This window comes from Emys orbicularis, chromosome 1 (genome assembly GCF_028017835.1).
Source record: "Emys orbicularis isolate rEmyOrb1 chromosome 1, rEmyOrb1.hap1, whole genome shotgun sequence".
Classification (NCBI taxonomy): domain Eukaryota; kingdom Metazoa; phylum Chordata; order Testudines; family Emydidae; genus Emys; species Emys orbicularis.
In genome coordinates this window covers 298,815,751-298,840,007 of record NC_088683.1, presented here as the reverse complement: position 1 = coordinate 298,840,007, position 24,257 = coordinate 298,815,751, and positions in this window count along the sequence as shown.

Sequence of the window (24,257 nt, the reverse complement as noted above, 5' to 3'; positions counted from 1 at the left end):
GAGGACCCCTCCATACAATGCCGCCTTCACTTCTACGCTGCTGCTGGTGGCGGTAGCTCTCCGGCCACGCAGCTCTGAAGGCAGCACCGCCACGAGCAACAGCGCAGAAGTAGGGATGGCAATACTGTGTCCCTCCCCTACAGTAGCCTTGCGATCCCCCTCCCCACAGACCCACTTTTGGGTTGGGACCCCCATGGTTATAACACCATGAAATTTCAGATTTACGTATCTGAAACCATGACATTGAGGAGTTTAAACATTTTAGGACCGTGAAACTGACCAAAATCAATGGTGAATTTGGTAGGGCCTTAGTAATGAGAAGAGCTCTGGCTCCATCCTGCCATTCCCAAGCCATTATAGCTGACTGAGCATACAGCAAGTGGTTCCAAAAAGGGGGGTGAAATAATTTTGCTTCTCCTCAGAGCGAAGCCAGAAAAGGAGAGAAATTGTGATTCTGAGTCCCAGTTCATTGTCTGTGCTGCTTTTGGAGCATTGCAACTATGTGTCAGCCTTTACTCTGGGCAGATTATAAAATTGCAAGCTATCCATTTGTGATTCGTGCATCTGCTTTACATTATGAACAGTTAGTAATTTGTTAATATATTAATGAACATATTGTATCTCATTAAGTAGTAATGTTTAGTGAACTAATATACTAATGAACTAAAACTGCATGGTTAATACCTAAACATTAAATTCAAAATATGTTCAATATAATTACTTATTAGTGCATTTAATGTATATAATACTGCACATCCTTGGGAACTAAGCACTTCAGAGTCTTGTCTTCTCAATGCATGTGTGTGACTACTGCTGATGGGACCATAAACTAATATTCACTTATTTATATCACAGGATTCAGTGAAATTAGAATCCAAGCTACATCATAAATATATCAGGGAATATTATAATAAAAAGACCTTAACAGAGTGAAGTGAGTTTTGTGTAGTCCTTGTACTTTTAATAATTATGATGTTGGTTTGGTGAGACAGAAGGGGGAGAAATAGCACCTGAGACTTCACAGTAAGTTATCCTCAGTGTAAAGGGATCCTCCACTACCTAGAGCAGGGATCGGTAACCTTTGGCACGCGGCCCATCAGGGAAATCCGCTGGCCGGCCGGGATGGATTGTTTACCTGCAGCATCTGCAGGTTTGGCTGATGGAGGGATGTGCTGGCCCCCACTTCCCGCAGCCCCTATTGGCCTGGAACGGTGAACCGCGGCCAGTGGGAGCTGCGATTGGCTGAACCTGCGGACGCTGCAGGTAAACAAACCGTCCCGCCCCACCAGCGGATTTCCCTGACTGGCTGCGTGCCAAAGGTTGCTGATCCCTGGCCTAGAGGCTGATGTGTGTGTGTGTGTGTCTCACACATACACAAAGATCAAGCTCAGCAAATGCCTTGCTCACCTCTACCTACCAGCACATGGCAGTTAAGTCTCAAGACCCTGCGTCTTCTCTTACTGGCCTTTGTAAATTAACCCCATTGGTCAATTTTCTATTAAAGCCAGAATTCAGCTGAAAGAAATGCCTCTTGCTCTCGTCTCCAGCTGTATCATGCAGCATGACATGGGGAGGGAGGGACTCCTCCTCTAGCAGTATCTCTAAGGCTCCTCTATTCACATCCTGTTTCTGAATCCTTAGGTTTCACTCACTGCTGCTGCAACTGCCTCTCTGGCCACTGTCAATACCAGCCTGATCCTGCCACCCTGCTCATCTCTTGTGCTTCACCACTAGCTCTGCTTCATCTTAAAGCAGCTGCTGCTGCAGTTCAGCTCAGGCCAGTTTCTCCAATACCAGGTTCAGCCTGTCGCCATAGTAGCTACAGTGGGAGTCACAGGTTGCAGCACTCATCTGCAACTGGCTGCCAATAGGCCGTGGCCTCCAAGCCCCATTTTTTATGCTGAGAAGCCACCCCACTTCCAGGACTGAACCAGGCACCTGCCCACCAATGGTCAAAACTTCTCCCTCTGAGCTTTCAGTAGCTAAATTATGGCTAACTTCTGCTGTCAATGAGACTGGTAAATCTAGAGAAAGCTGATTGAAGTCAGTGGCATTATTTCAGATTAATACCAGTGTCAGTGAGAGTAGAATTTGGCCATTACTAATAACAGGTCAGATTGCTAACACAGGCATACAGTGGTGGGAGTGGGTTTAAAGAGTCTTCTGCCCCCATTTGGCATGCCCTGTGTAAAGGCCAAGTTGAACTACACTCAGATGAGTGGACGAATTTTGCTCCATCTGTATTAAGCATGGGTCCATTTCACCTCAAGGAGGATGGGTAATGTGCAGTAGGAGGACTAAGATGTCCTTCCCAAAAGGATGCAGCAGTGGGTGCATCCCCTTGGCATGCTTGAGTTGTTCAGGGAAGCCAAATACCTCCTGGGCCTCCCCGTCTGGTGATGTGTCTGTACATTGCCCCTTATGTGGCCATATAAGCTGTAGACTTTATTCTTTCTAGACAAGGTTTAAGGTCAGTCGGAGTTTAGCCTGAGTAAGAACAACAGGCTCTGGGCCATAATATCTTTTAAAAGTTCATTTAAAATGTAATTATTGGGATTTGCCACAACCAGATTAACAAATGCAGACTCCATTTGTCTACAGTTCTGAATTCTGCTAAGTAAGATCCCTGGAGCCAGTTTCAGCCATTGCTGATTTTATTAATCCTAATTCAGGAAAGGAAATTCTTTTTTTCCTATCCATGGATATTGGACTGCTGCCTCTGGCAACACCCATAGTCAAGCATAGAAGATAAGGGTGTGCCAAGATGTAACCAGCATTCCACAGAAATGACAGGTTTCTGTTGTAAACTCATTAGTCAATCAGCATATATGATTTCCCTATTTGAAGCTATCTTATTTTACTTCGTGTCCTCGTGTGCTGCTTTCATAATGCTGGGTATTCAAGAGGTCTGAGGAATAGAGTTTCTCTTTGATGGAATGTTCCAATAGGAGAGTGTTTCATGTTCTGGTAGTGGACTCTGAGATGGGGTAGGGGGCAGACTAATTCAAGGGGCGTGTGGGGTAGAGGAGAAAGCAGTTGGGATGGTGAAAGCCGCAGGGCCTAGGATCACTCCACCCCAATTCCAAATATATTCTTTTGGCTGCAGGTTAAGAGGTCTCCTTGAAAGCCTCCCACCTTCTATCCCTGTTAGAGCATCAAATCCTAATTCAGCCAATCACTGGGTGGGGCTGCAGGCCTGCAAACACAAGCTTCACAGCTCTGCTTCCATAGCAATCAACTCAACTTCAAAGGACATGCAAACTGACTCCATGTAGCTACCATCTCATGACTGGGGCCTGGAATGGGGAGTCACAAAATGAACGCGCAAACAAAAACAAAATTGGGAAGAAAAAATACACAGGACTGAAGACACGTAAGAATGCAAAAAAAGCAATATCTAAGAGACACAAGTACAGAGCCAGTGGGCTGGCACATGGTCTAAGGCAGATAGAGTAGGAGGAGGTGTCCATACTCTAATCCATTCCCAGAGGAGACACCACTGGAACAATGTTGGAGAACATAATTCCAGCAAGGGTAATCCCCCCCTCCACAATAACAAAGATTCATATAGTTTATGCTAAATACATGAAGAGACAACATAAATGCTCTACATTTGTCTGAGACTTCATTATTCTGTATATATATTTACTGTGTGATATGTATAATGGCTGCTATTTCCAAAGAAGCCTGTAGAAACTGGGAGCAAAATTCCCATTGAATTCCAACTTCCTTAGGCTCCTTTGAATAAATTCCCAGGCAATATTATGTTGGCGGAGTGTTGAATAATCATGATGGGTCTCTTAAAATAAAGCTATTATTATTTTGTTTTCCTTGCACAAAAGCCATTTTATAAATGCATTTAAGCAATAAAAGGAGGTGTTACTTGCTAGTCTATCTTATTCTCAATGCCTTTAGTCAATAATTACATAAAATATTATTTATTTTCTAAAGGCAATAAAATTTTCCCGTATACAATTTTCAGTGCCACTGCTTTAAAGGAGAACCTAGCTATCATCTCTGAAAGATGAAGTTGCAATTAATGGATTAAAAATGTGAAGGAATTTCATCCAGAGGTGGTGGGAACATAAACAGATCAGACATTGTTTCAGTCATGTAAACATAACTCTCAGTCAGTGGAGTTACTTCCAATTTACACCAGTGTAACTGACATGAGAATATGTCTCTTAGTCTTTATGCTCCAGCCCACTGCATGAGACTAGCACTGCATGCAATGTTTCTAATTTGTTATAATTTATGAGCAATCTGACAAAGCAGCAACTGACAACGGCTGGGGGATGAACTCATAAATCTCACAAATATCTAATCAAATATTCTTTTGCAACGGGATCATGTGTTCAACTGATTGAAGGGTGTTCCATAAAATTTATTGTTGGTGTGGCAACTTTCTCTCCCACTCATGTCCTGCAGCTGCTGTAAGAAGGGAGCCTTAAATCTGTGTTCCGCAGGCCATACCATGCTACAGGGGAAGATGAGAATTTTGAAACTGGATGTTATAAAGACTCTTGTCTTGGACCAGATTACAACTTCTTCCTCACACTGGTGGGCAATTATTCATGTGACTCATCTGGCTGACTACAATGGAACTACCCTATGTGAATAAATGCTCATCAGTGCAATAAAGGATTCACAATCTAGCCCTAACAAATAAAGAAGCCAATTCTCTTTGATGTTGTGCTACCCACCAGTTGATTACTATTAAATTGTCTAAACAAAGTGATTGATATGCTCTTTCCTGAGCAAAGAAGAATCACTTTGCATACTAATACTATCTTGTGTGTACCTTCTAGAAAATGCTTTGGTTTATTAATGAAGGGTGAAGAATTTTCAGCATTCTTTAAGAAAGTTCATTAGAATTAGCTGTGTCATGATTGCTAACTTTCCACAATGCTTCTAAGACTTTCCACAATGCTTCTAGTTTTAAAGGAACAACACTTATGAATTTACTGTGGGATTGTGCAGTAATAGACCAAAATATTATAACTTGCATTAATATTATCTCAAAAAGGGTGGGATAGAAATAGTGGAGTTCCAAGGTGAGTTACCAAAATTGTTAAAACATGGAAAGAACCTCTGAAAAGGTTAATATTGTTCAGTTTAGAAAGGAAATGAATAAGGAACAACAGGACAGAGGGATACCAAATAAGTGTACAAAAGATAAATTGGGCATTCCTATTTGCTCTCTTGAAATGCAAAAATGAGGGGCTGTTAAGTGAAACTGAAAGGGAACATGTTTTAAACTAATGAAAAGAAATACTATTTTTACAGAATATATAAATAGTCATTACAACTCATCGCCACAAAATACAATGTAGTCAAGAGCTTAGTATACGTAGAGTAACTTCATGTATCCAAATAAAATGGAATGTGATGGGTGTGATGACATATAAAATCAATATTGATAAATAGATTTCAGATAAGAATGGAACCTGTTGATATATTGACCCAAAATTGAGGACATGAACTCATTTCTGATAAACAAAACAAAGCAACAAACGAACAAACAAAAAACCAGGGTCCTCCAAATCCATAGGAGCTACTCACATGAGTAAAGTTACTTATAGGTGTGTGCATTTGCAAGTTAGCATTGGATAGCCAAGATTCAGGTAAGCGAGGTTGCTATAGCTATATCTCTATCTTTATACACAGGCCAGGGTTTTCAAAATCATTTTTGGTGCCCCAGTTTTTTGGATGTCCAACATGAGACAGCTTAAAGGGCTCTGTTTCTCAAGAAGTGTTGAGCGCCACCGTCTGAAAATCAGGCCCCTTTAACATGTCTCCATTTGGCACGCAAAAGTTGTGCTATCCAAAATCACTAGTCATTTCTGAAAATCTTGACCACCTTCTATATATACTGTCTATATAGACTGCAAGTGACTATACAGTATATACTGTCTATTAACATGACCTCTTGGATAACCTTTACAAATAAAATTGCAACAATTTGAGATTGGCTTCAACTGGATGTCAGAAATAATATGTGCCTGAACATTTTGTTTATCCAGTTTGGAATATAAGCTCCTGGGAATGACTCTTCCTCTGTGTTTTATACTGTGCTAAGCACAATAATGGAGCTCAACAAATAAGAATGAATAATAAAAAAAAATGTCAAAGCTGTAGTTGCTTGACCCTGATGAAGTAGAAAAAAAAATGGTATATTTTCACTGTGTGGAAGAGATAAATGTGGGAATGTTAATCAGTGAAAGCAGAGTTCATTTTGGGACATACAGTTCTGGTGTCTTCACATTCCAACTTTCCTGCAGAAAAGAAATATCTTTTATAATAGGAACTCAATATTGTTCAGTTTAATTCACCTTGCATGACAGAAAATGTTCTGCAAGACAGGAGGAATTTTAGGGCTCCACAAATTGCAGTCCATCTCCCTTATTTGTCCTTTCTCTGTCTTGTCTTCTTTTTTTTCCTTTCTCATCTACTTTCTCCCACTCACTGTCAGAAAGGGCCAACTGACGATTCAGCAAAGCAGCACAAACAAAACACCTACGGGGGACAAGCAGCAGAAGCAGTTCCAATGAGTGCTTTTAAGGGAGAGTGTTTAAAAGCTAAGAGTTACACAAACTGAATGTGAAATTCTTACATCAAAGAGTTGGAGCTGATCTGCCCTAAAAATAGATATCCTCATTAACCATTTGTGGCTTTGCCAAAGATAATCTTTATTATAGGAAGATAGCTATGCCTACGTTACAACATATTATTATGATGCATACTACAGTGGCACCTATAGGTCACAACCTCAATTGGCCCCCTTTGTGCTATGCACTGTACAAACACATAGTGAGAGACCTTGCATGCTCTAAAGCTTTTACTGTCTAAATAGTCAAGACAGACAAAGGGTGGGAAGGGAGGTGCCCAAGGTCACAGAGCAAGTGAGTGGCATAGCCAGGAATAGGACCCTCACTCTCAGTTCAGTGCCCTGTCCAGTAGACCCAGTATAAATGATATCTGCTAGTACAAATGTTCTGTATATATTTACACAGAACTGCCGCTTATAGATCACTGAAGATCTAGATCTGAATGTTATGGTTGTTCCTTTTCTGTACAATGGGCTGAAGGAAAATACTGGCTCTAAACATCTCTATACTCCAGAGAATTAATTAGGGGCATGCAGAAACTGATTGGTGTCACTGTGTGTCAGTCAAAAACTCAAAGATCTTTAATTATTTTGTAAAACTTCTCTCCGAAGCAGTTGTGTTAGTACTGGACTAAGTCGTGATAACAACTGAGCATCTGCAACTCCCACTGAAGTCAATGAAGCAAATTCTGAAGTTCTCACTCCGTTTTTCTACTCTATCCTTCTTCCAACACATCTCTCTTAGGGGCAAATCCCAAGGTCCACATGCTTTATTCAAGAAAAGCTGCCTTTTAAGTGATTGGGAGTTTATCCTGAATAAGGAATGGGTAAGGACAATTGATGTCAAAGAAAGGTTTGCATAAGTAATAGCCGAGGTCCTGCTTGTTGCTGGCCCTCAGCAGGCATGCAAGTGGGCAGGGGATGAACAACAGGCACACAAAGAGATTCCTCCCCTTTCACTATGCCATGAAAAGGGCTGTCCTTTTGTTCCCTGAGTGTGAGGGCTGCTCGAAGCTTATGCCCCAGTGGTATTAGCAGTCACAAAAGGGGCGAGGGTAAAGGTAGAACCATGACCCCTCAGCACCATCCAGCAGAGCTCAGCCACCATAGGAAGGTGGTGAGAACATGCTGTATATACACCCTTTACAAACGGGAGACTTGCTTTTCCACCCTGGGCTCCCTGAGGGCCCAGGAGCTCTGTATGAGTCACAATTCAGTGCAATGCAGCCATTCCATGTGGGCTGTGGCTTTTAGCCGAAACCTGGCCCTGAACAAGGACTTTAAGATACACACACTTTCTCAGAAAAAGCAAATCAGAATCTTGTCAATTTTCACTAAATTACCAGACATATTTCATTAGGTTAAAGAAGTATTTTAGCTCACATGTACAATTTGCTTCAGAGTCAGAGGCAGTGTTTTTTTTGGGGGGGGGGGAGTAGGAGGGGAGGAGGGATGTGGGAGTGCACATACATTTCCTTTGAAACTGAAACAATTTCCCCTTTCTTTTCCAATAAAAAATCAATTTACTTTGTTTTCAGGGTGCAAGTGAGATATTCTAAATCACTCAGGCAGTTGCTTCAGTCAAGCAAGCTTGACAAGCGGCAAAGCATCAGCCCCCTCTGGCTCTAACTTTTCTTTTCTATTGTGTGTGTGTGTGGGGGGGGGGGGGGGGGGGGATGGGCTCCCAGGATGAAGTTGAAAGGGAGGGGAGTAGGGAAGACATGCTCTCTTCCCCCTCTGCTGACCAGAGGGAGCATGCTGCATCTTAGAAAGGCCTGACACAGACCCCGTGCAGCTGCCTGTTCAGGCAAAAGCAGTTCTGGAGGAAATGCACCTCAGAGAGGCGTCACCGAGGCACAGCTCTTCCCAGGACAGCTCCTGTTGCGGTGCAGTGCCATAATCTAGCCCTTCAGTTTTGGCATATCTGTTTTTCTGTGTTTCCATGATTTATTCAGACTTTTATAGTCAAATGGGGTCTGGTTATCCCTTCAAGTTCCTCCTTGAAGCACACCCTGGGACACACTCTGTTTGCTGCTTCCTGCACTTCTAAAACAAGAATTGCAGTTTCCATTGCTACTCTCGCTCAGCCTCAGCCACTTTCTCAACACGCTATTAAGATATTTTTCCTCATTGTGGTTTCCATTTATGCTCCTCATTTATCCCACCCTCTTTTTAATAAAGCTACAGAGCACTGCTTGTCTGCAAGTTCCCATCTGGCATTGTATGTACAGGTTCTCCTGGGTCTCTTTAGGGCTGACTAATCTGGCTGGCCAACGTGTTCAGAGAGTTAGATGCTGTATTAGTCCTGTGACTCCTTCCTGCTTTAGTAGAAATAAAATTCAAGTACAAACTTATTTTTGTGTTCGTCTCTAGTCTTGGCCTTGTGCAGAGTGAACAAACTGCCCAGGGGAGCTACCTGAGGAGATGGATTCTTCTCAACTTGGCGGCAGAGCTTGGAACAGGAGCTGCAGCCTTTCTGTGGCTGTTACAACTTATAAGCTTTATCTGTATCCATAATGCTCTCATCACAACACCTTATGGGGGTTTAGGCCAGTCACTGGCTATGTACCTACTACTCCTGTGGCCCACCCAACACTCACATCAGTGCAGTGCTGCTGCCGGGTGTGCCCCTTGTATGGAGCAATGCAGAGCATGGGTCACAGATTACATGAGGTGCTAGGTCTGCATGCAAGGCTGCTCTGTGTTAATAGTTCTTTCAGTAGTGCTGATAGATCCTTTTTCAGCTACCAATGGCATTCAGGTAGGGGGTCTTTCTAGTAGCAAAAGAAGGCCGTTATTGTTGGTGTAATAAACTATAGAGTATGTATAATATCGCCTTGCCCTCACACTTGTAATTATAGTCCCAATTTGCTGGAGGACTCTGATTTTAACATGTTGCTTTTTCCCCCTGCAGTTCTGGCTACAGGAGATTGAAACATTAGAAAAACCAGGACCACAATTTTGAAAAACGGGGGTCTAAAGTTAGGTTCCTAAGTCCGTATTTAGTCACCTAAATAAATGGCCTGAATCTCACAAGTACTCTTCACCCCTCAGCTTCCTCTGGTGATGGGTACCAATATAAGAACCTAGACAGTTCTGTACCACTATGGTTATGATTTTTCTGGGAAGGAAAAGAGAGAAATTGGTGTGCCCTCACATGGTATAAAATCTCACTCACTGATATTCCCTTAAAAAGAAGCCAGTGGAGAATTTGATTTAGTGTTCACAAGGATTGATAGGTGTGACTTCCCTACATTTTGTAATTGTAAGGCAAACCTCAGCAGCTTGGGGATTTCTTTGATGGATAAGCATCTGAACATTGGGATGCACATTCAAGCCTTATACTAACTATTTCAACATGGGCAGCAGGTATAAGAGGCTAGGGGAGGCTAAGACTTCCCAGACAGGATGTGCTGCACCTCCCTCTGGAGGTGTGCGGGCCTGTCACCTTTGGAGTGCCGCTGCTGGAAGGGCACCTGGGTTGTAGTCCCACCCACGCTCTGCCCCAAGCCTCTGCTCCCACTCATCCTCTTACCCCGTGGCCCCGCCTGTGCTCCACGTCTTCCACTAAGTGGCAGGGGCTTGGTGAAGGGAGGGAAGAAGCGTGAGCGGCGGGGGGCCTCAGGGGAGGGGGACCAAGTGGAGTGAGTGGCAGGCCCGGGGGGCAGAGAGGCACAAGCGGTGTGCTAGGGATGGCCACAGGGAAGGGGGCCACGCGAGAGCAGGGCCTGGGCAAAGTGGGAGTGAAGTGGGGTGGGGTCTCGGGGGTAGGAGGCTGAGCAAGGGTGGGCTTCGGGGTGGAGCAAGGGGCAGGACCATGGTCTGGGTGCCGGTGGGGCTCCCCCAACACTTCTAGGGAATTTCTGGCACTCACGCCCAGCCTCCCCAAATGTGGGGGTCATGCACTGCCCATGTACTTCAATCTCGTTGTCCTGTGAAACTGGGCTAGAGATAAAGGGAGACTAGTCTCTCTCACAAAACATTGTGTATTTCCTGTTCCAGATGGGGCTCAGAAGTAATGTGAGAACAGAGTGGATATTTTGAGTGGATCTCCCATTTCCAGTGTCAATTAGAGTAGGAAGTAAAGATGGAATGTGCCATTAAAATAGTTAACCAAAACTGGTTGGACATAAGGGATGACCAAAGATTGGGTCAGTTCTTATTTTACATTTCCAGCTTGCTTTCACCTCATTGTAAGCCCACTCAAAGATATTTCTCAGACTCCACTTCAGTGACAACTGTCTGCTGCCAGTTCTTGTTGGTCCAAACAAAAATTTTTTTTTTTCCCAGAAAGATTCTCTCTCTCTCTCTCTCTCTCTCTTTCACTATGACAAATTTTAAGCCACCTGCTACATTAAACCTATTAGCTCATAAAGGTATCCGGTTACCCAGTTACAACAAGGTTAAAATTGTAGTGCAGATGGGATGTATCCATATCTCTGGAAATGGGTTTAACACTTGACCTGCTTTAGTCTACTGTATCGGGCAATTCCTTGACTGTGTGCTCCCCTCCAAAATTCCTAAGCAGTCTGACTTTGAATGTGGCTGATAAGACATTTATTTTCTCTCCAACTATTTGTTGCAGCATTTTTATGTATGTGTGTCAAAATATTCTGCTTTCATGTTGTTGCTCCCCTTAAAAAAAGCCAGTTCTGAACACATTTGACATTTTGCAGGCTTGGAATCTGAATGTTCCAGTTCAGGTTATTTAAGCTGGTTATATTTCAGCATGTTCTCTTTTTTATGCTTAGAACTATTGCCCAGCTCTTAAGCTGTATCAGTCAAGGAGTTCAGTTTTACACTGATAAATTAAAAAAAAAAAAAAAAAAAAAGAAAAAAAAAGTGGGGGACATGCAAATTTCCAATTCCTTCCATCATTTATATTGTTGCTTTTACATTTCTATATTCAGCTATCACTGTTATTTGCATATAATAATATTCTGAATAACAGAACACTCTGAAATATTTTTTTAAAGACTAGAGGGATGATGATAGGGAGATAGAAATATTATTGGAACAGCAAGATGGAATGGCATGCAACAAGATTTTTTTGTAATTGTTTCTAAGTTGTTTGTCACTTATACATGATTTTTCTAAGCAGCTCAGAGATAAGATAGACACTCTCATTCATCACTGAGCATATAATGGCAGTGATAGAAAGGAAGACTTCACTATTCTGTTCCCTGACAGTACTTGCCCTGGGCATGCTGTCTCTCTGTCTCACTTTCTTTTTTTAAGCACAGAAAAATTAAACACTTCTTTAACAGTCTGTTTTGTAATGTGTCCACACAAGTCTGAGTATCTCTGTATAGTCAAACATACAAATCGTATTCAGACAGCAATTTATTTTTTTAAAGATAGACCATTCACATTAATTCATGTTATTCTTCTTAATAATTTTAATAATGATTGCTATTGCAACTAATTAGCTAAGATTGTTATTCTGAGCAGCAGCATCTCCTTACAGTACCATTCCAGAAGTTGTTGCAAAGATAACAAACACCATTGCAGGAAATATGTCATTAGTGTCATTTCCAGCATGGTTAATAATGGTCCAATCTTGTTTCTACTGAAGTTGGTGGCCAAATTTCCATTGGGATCAGGATCTGAATTTCTAAAGTCCCTTGCATGGATAATATACTTCTCTTAATACATCAAATACATTTTGGTCGAATTAGATAACCACCTTGAAATGTTATCAGTCATTTTATCCCTGAAATGTAAGGTGATAAAAAAGTTATTATTCAAGAACCCACAGCAGCATGGGGTACAGATTAATTTGTCCTGTAATGTTGAAACCAACGGGGTACAGATAACAAAGTATGTTTCCCCGTGCTGCTGCACTAATCCCCATGAACCCCAAATCAGGGGACTAAAGATCAATCATTTCACATTGGAATGAAAGGAGCTTTAATTTCTTTTCTTTGTTTTTGGTCCTGTAAACAATTTTAGTGGCAACAAGGAAGCTGAGTCTGAGTAAACAGAATATATTTCAGGTTTCTTGCATATATATGAGAAAGCTAAAGTTAGAAAGCAGTGTGAGACTACAGGAGCACCTATGGAGCAAAGTTGTGGAAACCATGGTGATAGCAATACCCTTATCTTAAAGAGACATCCACTGAATGCAGAGAATTTACATTTTGATTCATCTATGAACTTTAGAGAAAAAACAATTTTATAAAAAGATAATGTGCCATTTTTTTTTAAATGGTCTAATAAGTGCATTTAATTTTTCTATGATTAAAATGTATGAGCTCCCTTATGATTAAAGCATAGACAGTAATATCTAGGTTCTACTTCTAATTATTTTAACTACTTGTTTAAGATGCTGGGTTTGTAGTTTATTCTCAAATGCCTCTTTGAAAATGAGTTCTCAGGAAAAACAGATTATAATTAATAAACAGCCTGTATCAAGGGTCTCTGGCTCCATCTTGTGGTCTGTTGTGTTGCTTCACCCTGAAAAACTTTAAAATATTTTTTTAAAAGCAGCAAAGACTATGGATGAAATTCTAGATGCATTGAATTCAAGGAGGTTTACTTTATTTTTATTATTTTGGCATTGACTTCATTGCGCCCAAGATTTCACCCTATGTTTCTGTACAGGAATGAGCTGGCTTTTCTTTGGAAACCTTTATATTGCCCAACTGTGTATAGCTATATAAGATTACTATAAGTTTCTAAAAGCTTTGGGCATGAAACCTTAAAACTGGTTCATCTTAACCTATCTTTTGTTTCACTTTTTTTCTCCTCAGGGTTTAAGTAAAGGCTCGGTTTTTCTAAAATGTTATACAGGTGCAATATGCAGTTGTACACACAACTGTAAATTAAACAATGGGAACTAACAAATGTCACAATAGCTCATTTTCCTTACACAAATGCTTATTTTGCAGCCAGGGTGGGTGCTTAAGCACATTTTATTAGAACAAGTTAGATTACATTTAGATCAGTTTTAAAAATGTAGCCTTAAAAATTTAAAGTATCTCTTCTGGGTTTGGTTAAATCCATAGCCTGATTCCCCTAAGGAAATTCAGTCCTAAATATTGCTCATCCTCTGTAATCAAACATTGTAAGCCTGCATTATTCTGGCTTTCTGGGATTTGTGGAAAGAGGTTCTGTTCAATTTGCTGCCAGGCCAAGCTAGCAGGACACATGAGTCACAGAGGGGTAGTATTTTGAAAATGAGCTGTAGAAATAGTTCCTCTATATTGGAATAGGAAAATATATGGAATTTATCTAGACTCATCAGCTTGGAAAATACTTGAGTGCTTACTGTTGTTAGGTGACTAAAATACAAAGGTAGAACAGTAGATCCTGAAATAAGTAGCTGACTTTTAGACTAAATTATTGGTAGCATTTTAATACCTGAACTTCCCTTTATTATTCCATTCTTCTTTTATTCAGAAAGACACTGGCAGTAATGGGCTGTGAGGCTGAGTTAAGTATATCTGTTACAGCTGCAAGGGGTCCATAATGAATGAAAACTTTCACTCCTGATTTATTAACCTTTCATGGGAACATCTGCCCTAAAATCAATTTCTCTTGCTCTCTCCCTCCTTGGCTGCTTACTGTGCTAAAGAAGTTGTATTTTTTTAGCTGAATGGCAGTGCTAAGCTTCACTACTTAAATATGTGCCTGATATGTGGTTCACATCAAACTAGCCTAACCTCCTCACTGAGCAATAGAGATAACAGCTGAGAGGATGTGGCCTTTTGACTACTTTCCACTGCTGACTGTCAAGAGGCTGATTTTACGGGCCCATTCCTTGAGCAGAGTGTCTGAACATTGCCAGCAGGTACCACAAGACGTCAAGAATCTATAGTGTCTGCCAAATTCTATTAGCTTGCCCAGTATATGCTAAGAGGTATACCTTTACCATAAAATAATAGCATACAAGAGAAGGGCTTTTTAGTTTTCACATTTAGAAGAAAAATCACACCTCCTCTATAAGCAAAGTAGTGCCTGTGCTTTTGCCTTTTCAGCTTAGTGTTACTCTTTCTTATGATTAATCTCCTTTGGTTGTTGTTGTTGCTTAGCTATCTCCTATATTGTAGGGAGGTGGAGTGACCTCCATTTGATGCTGACAGGAAGGAACCACTCCCCAGCCCCTGTTGGGTGGAGCCAGGCTTGGCCTGACCCTTGTGCCAGAAGCAGAGGGACAGAACAGGACGTATAAGAGGCAGGGCCTCCAGCTCAGTTGAGGGAGAGCCATGAGAGGAGTTGGATGCCTCTGCCTTGCTGCTGAACCAGGGACTAAGTTGTCCCAACCCCCTGCCTCTTGAGAAATACCCCGAGGAGCTGCTGCCTGGCAAATATCCAAAGGAGGTGCAGGAACTGCTGGCTGTTGAGTACTCCAAGGAGCCTGAGGGCTTGTGAGCAACAAAATCTTACAAACAGGTAGGGGTAGGAAGTAGCCCAGGGAAACCAGATATTAGTCCGGTTGTGTTGCTGAAACGACTGTCATCATGTTTTGATAGGATCCCCACCACTGTTAGGGCCCTGGGCTGGGACCCAGTGGAGTAGGGTGGGCTTGGGTCCTCCTACCCCCTGCTGCCAACTCCACCCTAGTGTGGGAGCCTACCCACCTTAGGCTGGATGGCCTGTGTTTGGATGTTGTCTGCCCCAGCCAGAGAACTGGCTACAGACTGCTATTGCTCTGCCCTGCCCAGAGGGCTGAGCCTGATTGTGGTGGTTGTCTGCTCCAGCCTGGAGCTGGGTTAAAGACTGCCAATTGCCCTGTCTAGAGGGGCTAGGGCCCTAGACTCTTTACTGATTTACTGTGCTAATCCCCTGTTGAGTGGCATAGTGAAGCGGAGTGGCCTTCCTCTGACATTAACAGGGAGGAACGACTGGAATCCACTACACACATACTTATTCTATTGTTTTTATATTTGCTCTTCTCTCTAAATACCTTTTGTAAGGGTTCTTTTTCTTTTTACTAGAGTTGGGATCAAGATGCTGCCTTAATCCCTTCCCTTCTCTCCCACCTCAACAAAATGTGGAGGTGCTCAGATCCAGAGTTTTGTTTAGGGCCCATCTCTATTTTCAATGCCACTTATATTTCCAGTGAGAACAATTCTGGGTATGTATATGTCTTCAGTCTAGAAGAGTTCTGTGGCACGCCAAGAATCATCAAAAACTTCAGACCAGTTGATATCCTGAATGGCAGTGGCATACAATTTCTGTGGCCATCTAAATCTCCCTTCCTGAGGCTGAGTCCAAAACTCTGTCCAGTTTAACTGTCATAAAATACAGTCAGGCCCTTACATCAGAGAATGCGGCAGGTACTATGTGAATTCCAGTGGGGGCAGGCTCTGCCCTCACTGAGTGAATCCATGGAGAGACTGAAAGTAGCCACATAGTCAAAAGCCTACAATATGGTACCTACAATATGGAGCTCAAATAGGGAGAAGACACAGGGGAGTCCATGATGATGATGATACTCTCCTCAAGCAATCTGAGGGGAGAGAGACCCTTCCCCCATTTACATTTTGGTTTTCCTGATCCCTTCCTCTCCCCGTGCTGGATGTAATCCAGTCCTCAGGCTTAGAAATTATTGCTGCCATTGAAGCAAAGGAAGTGAGAAAAAGAGGAATAAACTGGAGCTCATTAATGAGTTTCTTGTCTTCCATTGCTTCCACCCAGATAGCAGGAATGGTTCCTCTAAACCCAGGGGTTCCCAAACTTGGTTCGTGGCTTGTTCAGGGTAAGCCCCTGGAGGGCTGCAAGACGCTTTGTTTACCTGAGCATCCACAGGTACGTCCGCTCGCAGTTCCCAGTAGCTGCGGTTCGCCGTTCCCTACAAACAATAGAACAGAACAGTGAGTGCACAACTATTACCAATAGCCCATTTCCTTGTGTACTGAAAATTTAACTGAAACAGCAAATTAAGTGTGACAGGTGGCTGGCAGGGTAAGAACAAAGGTTGAGAAAAGTTGTATAGTGAGAACTCAGAGAAGAGAGGTTTTTTTTCTGTTTGTGAAAAAGTGAAAGGAGGACAAAAAGCACCTTCTTTCTCTCGTAGAAAACAGCAAAGTAAAGAGTTCTGTTTATTTAGTTAAATTCATTGTCTATAGACTTAAAGTAATTTACACCAAAGTACAAAGACTTATTGTGCTTTTCTAATACCTGATTATGTAAAGAGGACATTTGTAAGTATTGCACATAGTCATGTTTGATTTACTTTCCATCAGTGCACCTTACATAGTCTTTTGAGGAAAAATGCATTCCTTCACCTTCCAGCTTCTATTTGCATTCTTTTAATCCATGAATTCTGATAAATGCAAGGACCCACTTCCCTTAAGAAAATGCTGCTCTAGGCATTGCTGTAGGGTATGTCCTCTAAATAGGTTGGTTATGTAGCTAAGTAATTCTTGATGCATTCCCCAAGGAGAAGACACAATGAAATAATGTTCTTCTCTTACCATTAACCCTGTACACGCTGTTGATCTACATTTGATATTAGTTCAAGGTCATGGGGGAGAAACCTGCAGTGGTTACCAATTTGTTTATTGTAGATGTTGTCTTCACCGTAAGGCACCTCATGAGATTTAAGATGGGGACATGGATTGCTGGGGAGGCCTAGATGCATAATGCAGTAATATCCCAGTTTTAGGAACCACTGTGACACATAAAACTCTGCCGAACTCAGTGGTGCCTGAACTAATATGCTGATGTGGGGCTCCCTCAGTCTCTCCTGTTGATGCTGTTGCACCCTGGATAAATACTCAAAAACTCAGGGGAACAGGATCCTGGGTCTGCCACCTTCCCGGTGAGTGCTCTAACTGTAGTCAGACGCCCTCTCCTCCCCCCGCCCCCCCATTAGCTCTTTTGAGTGCAGTCTGCATAGTTTCCTGTTATGCTGTTACAAAACCACAAGCAGCAGCGGAAACTCCCCAATGATGTTAGATGCTTGCTTAAAGCTGTATTGCTCTATATTACCAATTGTATTCATGCTTATGAACATGTAATCCAAGGGTGTCCAACCAGTGGCTCTGGAGCCACATGTGGCTCCTCAGAAGTTAATATGAAGCTCCTTGTATAGGCACTAACTCCAGGGCTGGAGCTACAGGCACCAACTTTCCAATGTGCCAGGAGGTGCTCACTGCTCAACCCCTGGCTCTTCCATAGGCCCTGCCCCCACTCCAACTCTTCCCATCCCCTCCCCTGAGTTTGCTATGCCCTCACTCCTCCTGCCTCCTGAGCCTCCTGCATGCCAAGCTAATCAGGAGGAGGGAGAGGGAGGTGCTGATCAGCCGGGCTGCTGGTGGGTGGGAGGTGCTATCTTTCCCCATTCATTATATAGGAGATTAGGTGCCTAACTCAGGTTTAGTGAATCACAGTGGTTTTCTCGATATCCAACTCCTGGTGTGCATCCAGGCCAAAATGAATTGGCAATAAAAGCAAAAAAAAAAAAAAAAAAAAAAATCCCACTTCCAGCAATGGATGCTGTTTTTATTCTGGGCTCTTGCCTGAGGAGACTCTGATGGAGTCTTGCCTCCCTTTTCTGGTTTATGATCCAGATCAGCTCCTACTCTATTTACAAACAGTTAAAGGAGCTATTTCAGGCTGCTCTGTATTCATTTCACATGACTACAGATGTCCATGCCCATAACTTCATGCAAATCTTGTTTCGTAAAGAGAGCACTGTTCCCCTCTGCTGTTATTGCCCATTTTTATTTTAACATAACATCTTTTCAGGTTGAAATTTAATTCAACAGGCCCTAGTTTTTGTCCAGTCAGACTATCATGCCCCAACTCTACCTCCCTTTCAGCTTTTGTTAATTGTCCTCCTTTTCTAATGCTGGAAACCTGAAAACTCTTCTTTAGGCTTTGCTGCTTCACAGAAATTAATTCTGAATTGACATTTGATGGAAATCTCTCTCTGTTCCATGTCATCTTCATATTGCCCAAGGTCCCCTTTGCCCTACAGGAGAATATCTATATCTGGTTTAATCTATGTTCCCTCTCCCGATGTAGTGATTCTGGGCCTCTGCAAAGTGTCCTGACCTAGCTCTTCAGTTATCTCTGCTCTTTTCTTCTCTTTTAGGACTAATATAGAAAGGTGCTGAGCACCTGTCAGTACTAAGCATCCACAGCTTTTGAAGTCAGTGGGAATGGAGAGTGTTCTTCACCCTGCAGGAGGCATCCAGTCCCTTGCACCTTAATTATCAATCCGTCCTTATTACTGTCCTCTTTCAGCAATTTCTCAGTCTGGACTCCTGACTAGAGATGTCGAGTGAATCACAGGTGTGACAAACAGTGACTTAAAAGCCCAGGCTGCACTTTTGTAGCACTATCAAGCTGTATATATATATATATAGAAAAACAAACAAACCAATCATGTAACTTAAGAGATAAATCTTTTTAATTTGTGATAAAGTCCAGTAGCTCAGTTACCATGCTGTGGTAACTGTGGGAATATGTCAACTTTTTAATTGTAATCACTGTGCATGTTTTCTGTCCCAGTCTTCCTGGTGTAAAACAGCTTTTTTAATAACGAACCTTGTGATACAGAAAACGACCCTGCAAATAAAAACAAAATTACCAAATCTTGGCCCAATCCTTCACTGACTTTTCAGGGTTCAGATAGCAGCAGCGCAGACACCAAGATAATGAGCACAGGATAAATATGCCTAAATAGGGAATGAAACTCTCAACAATAGTTAATGAGAGTTTGGCCCTGAGTAAGGACTACAATAAAAATATTCTCACATGCTTAAATGTAAACATGCTTAAGTGCTTTGTTGAATGAGGGCCTATCTGAGAACATTTCTATATCATTCCTATTATCCCTATGGCATTGCAACCAAATTTTCCCAATTCAGTCACAGGTACCAGAGACCTTCCACTTGATTATCTACCCTTCTTGTGCCTGCAAAAACAGGCTATACCCAAACCTTTATATAAATTTACTCCTCAAAAGCTTTTTAGTATAAAGTAGTCTTATATTAGCAATACGGCAACTGCAGCTATTATTATAGCTTATGAAGTTAAACTGGTATCCTATTAAAACTGGTTTGGGTTAATTTCTGATGGTATTAATAGGGGAATAAGGAATTTATCTCTGGGATAATTAAGTTAAGGATGATTCTATGGGACTACCCAGACAGGGAAAAGCTGATGAATAGCCTTGTTTGAAGCAATAATGGGTATCACTATGGTTCCTGAATACTTAGGTCCGGATCCTAAAACATCCATCGACACCCATAGAAGTTAGGAACTTAAATACTCTTGAAAATCTGGACCTTACTACTTCTTCCTTCCATTCTAACCAAATTGTTTGCCATACCAAAAGCTGACATGAAAACAAAAGGAAGTTGAGGGGTTATTAATGAAAGCAAAAGTGAAAAACAAAAATCCAGTCTACTGCTTCCAATAGATATTGGCATTCACTCTAGTAAAAGCATTCAACTTAGAAACCTGATTCTATGGGGGGAAAAGTATTTATTCTGAATGACATAGTAAGCAAATCAATTCAGACTTAAGTACATCTAATTAGAGATAGGTCATTTACAACATTCAAAGGCAACATTTCAAGTGCTCAGTATAATTTACTAATGCAGTTTTATCAGGAATAAAGTCTGTTTAATTAGGAAGATAAATTATTCTCAGCTGTGATCAGCTAAAGATCAAGTAGAGTCATTATCAAAGCACATCAATTACAAAACATATATTTGTGTGGCAAAATTCAGAATTATTAGGGCATGTTTCTACTTTCTCTTTTTTAATAAAGTATAACAATATTACAAAGTTTTAATTATTTAACAACAGAGATATTGACATTCTTCCATTGGGGAAATAAAGACAGCTGTAGGAAATTATCAGAAATGCATGGCTACTGTAGGTTGCAGATATCTCATTCAAAATGGTCACTGTTTCACACATTTGCAAATCTCATTAGAAAGAGCAATGATTTATATAGTAATAAGAAAGGGTGATAGTATACTAAATCATTACATATGAGATAGAATATGGTAATGATTCTCTGAAATATTTTAAAGTATATTATATTAAAAGGTCATATTTCCAAGCTTTTTTTCTGCAACTATGAGGTCTAGAAACTTTTAAAATGAAACTTGAGATTGTCACATAGTCACATGACTCTGAAGTTCATAGACAAATATTGAGAGACTCGTTAGAGTTGACAACATGGAAGTACACCTCTACCCTGATATAACGCGACCCGATATAACATGAATTCGGATATAACACGGTAAAGCAGCGCTCCGGTCAAACACCACTAGGTGGTAACCCCCCCGGGCCCCTTCTGCTCCTCCCTGCTGAGCCCATTTCCAATTCACGGCTTGCTCCCTGGCTCCTTCTTCAGGTGCAGCCTGGGCAGCTAATTGGCCCGCCTAGCCACTTCAACCCCTCCAGGCCTTTTGTGGGGTGGGCACCCTGTCACAGTTCCCTATACCATGAACAGGGAAAGACAGCTACCTTCAAATGCAATTTACAAAAGCCAGCATGGTAAGTGGGGAACTGCTGAAGCTAGCGAGTAGAAGCAGCCAGTGAAAAGGGTATGTGCTAAACCCTGCCCCTCTCACAGAGATTGGTGTCTAAATGTGGGCTGCAGGGAAGTACCTATCTGTGCTTACCAAGCCATGGACAGGAGCCAGCTGTCTGAAATCAGTTGGTATAGGTGCCTAAGGCATTTCTTGGACCAATAAGTTAGGCACCTGCCTCATTACACACAAAGTGGCAATGCCAGAAGGAGGAAGAGGTGGTGGTGGTGCTGCTGCTCTGTCTATTTTATAACTTTGAGCCCATTGATTACAGTACTCACATGATATGTGGGAGACCCAGATTCAATTCCCCTCTCTCTGCCAGAAGGGGAGAAAGGATTTGAAGAGGGGGCCTCCCTCATCTCAGGTGAGTGCTGTAACTACTGGACTATGAGATATTCTGATAAAATATTCTGATACTCCCTCAGTCTCTCCTGTCGAAGTTGTTGCACTCTGCAAAACAAATGAAAGTGGTACAGAGAACTGGGTTTTCCCAGGTGAGTACCCTGACCACTGGGTTACAGAGTCATTCTCCTTCTCTGGCTGAATGACTATTTAAGTATTCATCCACAGTGGAACAGTTTCAACAGGAGAGATTGAAGGAGCCATACATCAGAATATCCCATAGTACAGTGGTTAGAGCATTCACCGTCAAATCCTTTCTCCCCCTCCGGCAGAGAGGGTGGAATTGAACCTGGGTCTCCCACATCTCATGTGAGTACTGTAATCACTGGCCTCAAAATTAGAAGCAGTACCACCACCTCCCCCTATAGCCAGATTATGAATGGATAGGCAGCCTCAGAGCACGCCTACCATATTGGTCCCCACACATGACTTAGGCAGCCGCCTATCTTCCCCTGGTGTGTGAATCACTCTGAGGCTGAGGCAGGAAATAGACATCTGGCTGTCTAGAGGAAGGTAGCAGTGCACATGTCCAGAGACAGAAACATAAGCACCTACGGAACTATTACCCTGAAAATTTAGGTGCCCAGTGAGTGTAGTCACCTATAGCGCTTGGCAGGAGTTTTGTGCTTCATACTGGAGTCAAAACTGAAACTTAGGTGCCAAGTATCCAGTTTAGGAACTTAAATCTGGGTTTTAGGCATCTGAGTATCTTTGTGAATCTGGAGCTTAGTACTTTTGAAAATCAAGTCCCTTTAAGGTACACCAGGTTGGGCACTCAAAAAACTTGGCATTCAAAAACACCATTCCTCTGTGGTCTTTATATTTTAATGACTTCAGAGTTGATGGATAAACAACTGGTCACAGGATAAGGCTCTTACTAAACTGACTGGATGAGTGATACACCTCTACCCTGATATAACGCTGTCCTCGGGAGCCAAAAAACCTTACCGCGTTATAGGTGAAACCGCGTTATATCAAACTTGCTTTGATCCACCAGAGTGCGCTGGCCGAGTGTGTGTGTGTGTGTTTTTTTTTTTTATGGATTTGCCAGTTGCCAGAAAAATAATATAATCTACTGGGGTTTTTTTTATGTAGGTCTAAAGATTTGCATTATTATCATAATACACTGGGATCTCTAATTTTAAAAGTTTCTGTGTCCAGTTCAAGTTGCTGCAGTGTTCCTACTTCTGCAGTTTAAGCAATAACAGATAAAAACTGTTGAAAATACAGCAGTTGTCTGCCACCAACAAGCAAGCGCACCATGTACAGGCAAGTCTCATCTTACGCTGGGGTTACATTCCGCTGTCAGCGCATAAAGCGAAAATCGCGTATAGTCAAAATTACATTGAGTGTAATGGCGGGCAGAATCGCCCGCACTACAGGTACAGTATATAAAAATCTCTCTTTTTGTTTTTTTTTGCCGACCACGCAAAGCTGAATTCGCGCATGTTAAATGCACGTAAGATGAGACTCGCCTGTATGTGTGTGTGGGGGGGGGGGGCGGGGGGGAGAAGGGTTTGAGTCATGTGAGAGTGAGAAGACATGCAAGGCATATTAAATAATGGAAGATCAGGGTGATGGTGGAACTGATCCTAATACACTCCCGGAAAAAAAAGCTCACATCAGAAATTGCACATTCAATGACAAGTGACTAAATGAAACAGACTACAAAGGCTGGCTGATAAAACAAATGCCTATTTGTCATCAATGATTTTATCAATCTTACCTATATGTGTTATCTCTCTAGATAATGTAAGTGGCTATTTAAGGGGTGTGGGCTGTGGAGTTGCCTTGTGGTTGGGATTGAGGTGGGCTTGCCTTGTTGTGTGTTAGAAAAACAACAAGGAGTCCGGTGGCACCTTAAAGACTAACAGATTTATTTAGGCATAAGCTTTCATGGGTAAAAAAAACAGTTCTTCAGTTGTGTGTTGGGATACTGTTTGTTTTGCATTTCAAAGGTGGTAACCCTAGGAGCTTGTTTAAAGCCCAGAAGCTGTGATCAGTGAAAGGTTGCAAGGAAGTAGTCTACAGTCCCTGGGAGGAGGGAGCTTGGTCTGGCAAACCCAGACAGGGGAGGAAGCTAGATAAGTAGGTAGAAGCCCAGGGAAACAGCAGCAAGTGGTAGGACCGTACAGACCTTGTCTATTTGTCATAGGGTCCCTGGGCTGGAACCCAGTGTAGCCAGAGGGCCTGGGTTCTCCTAACAGCCACAGGGAAGTAGTACAGGGCATTGGAGATGGCAACCGGACAACTGGTCTGGAAGGACTTTGATTTCCCTGGAAAGGGAGGACGTTAGTGACCTGGCTGCAGGCCAAGCCACGAACAGGAAGCTGCAGCTCTGGGAATGACAGGGACTGCAGTGTGAAAGAGATAATGGGAAGAGACACTGCCAGAGGAGGGCAATGCTTGGCAAGAGCTAATCCCCAGAGCGGCCAGAAGGAGGCATCCCTTGTGTTGAGTAGACCATGTGACAGGAGCCTAACACAGCTTTGTGGATCAGTGTTGTTCCTGTGATTTTTTTATGAGACTAAAAGTTAGGTGCTGTGACACTCAGCATTTCAATTCTAAGTCTCTCTGTGGACCCCACCCTTAGTGGAAATCAAGTCTCTTTAAGGTGTCTCAAGTTGGACATGTCACAGGGGGAGTGCAGGCTCTCCTACTTTTGTGCCTGCAACCTGTGTTCAGGCTGATATAATAAAGAGCCTTCCATGCTTTCTTTTGCTGGATCACCCAAGTGGCTT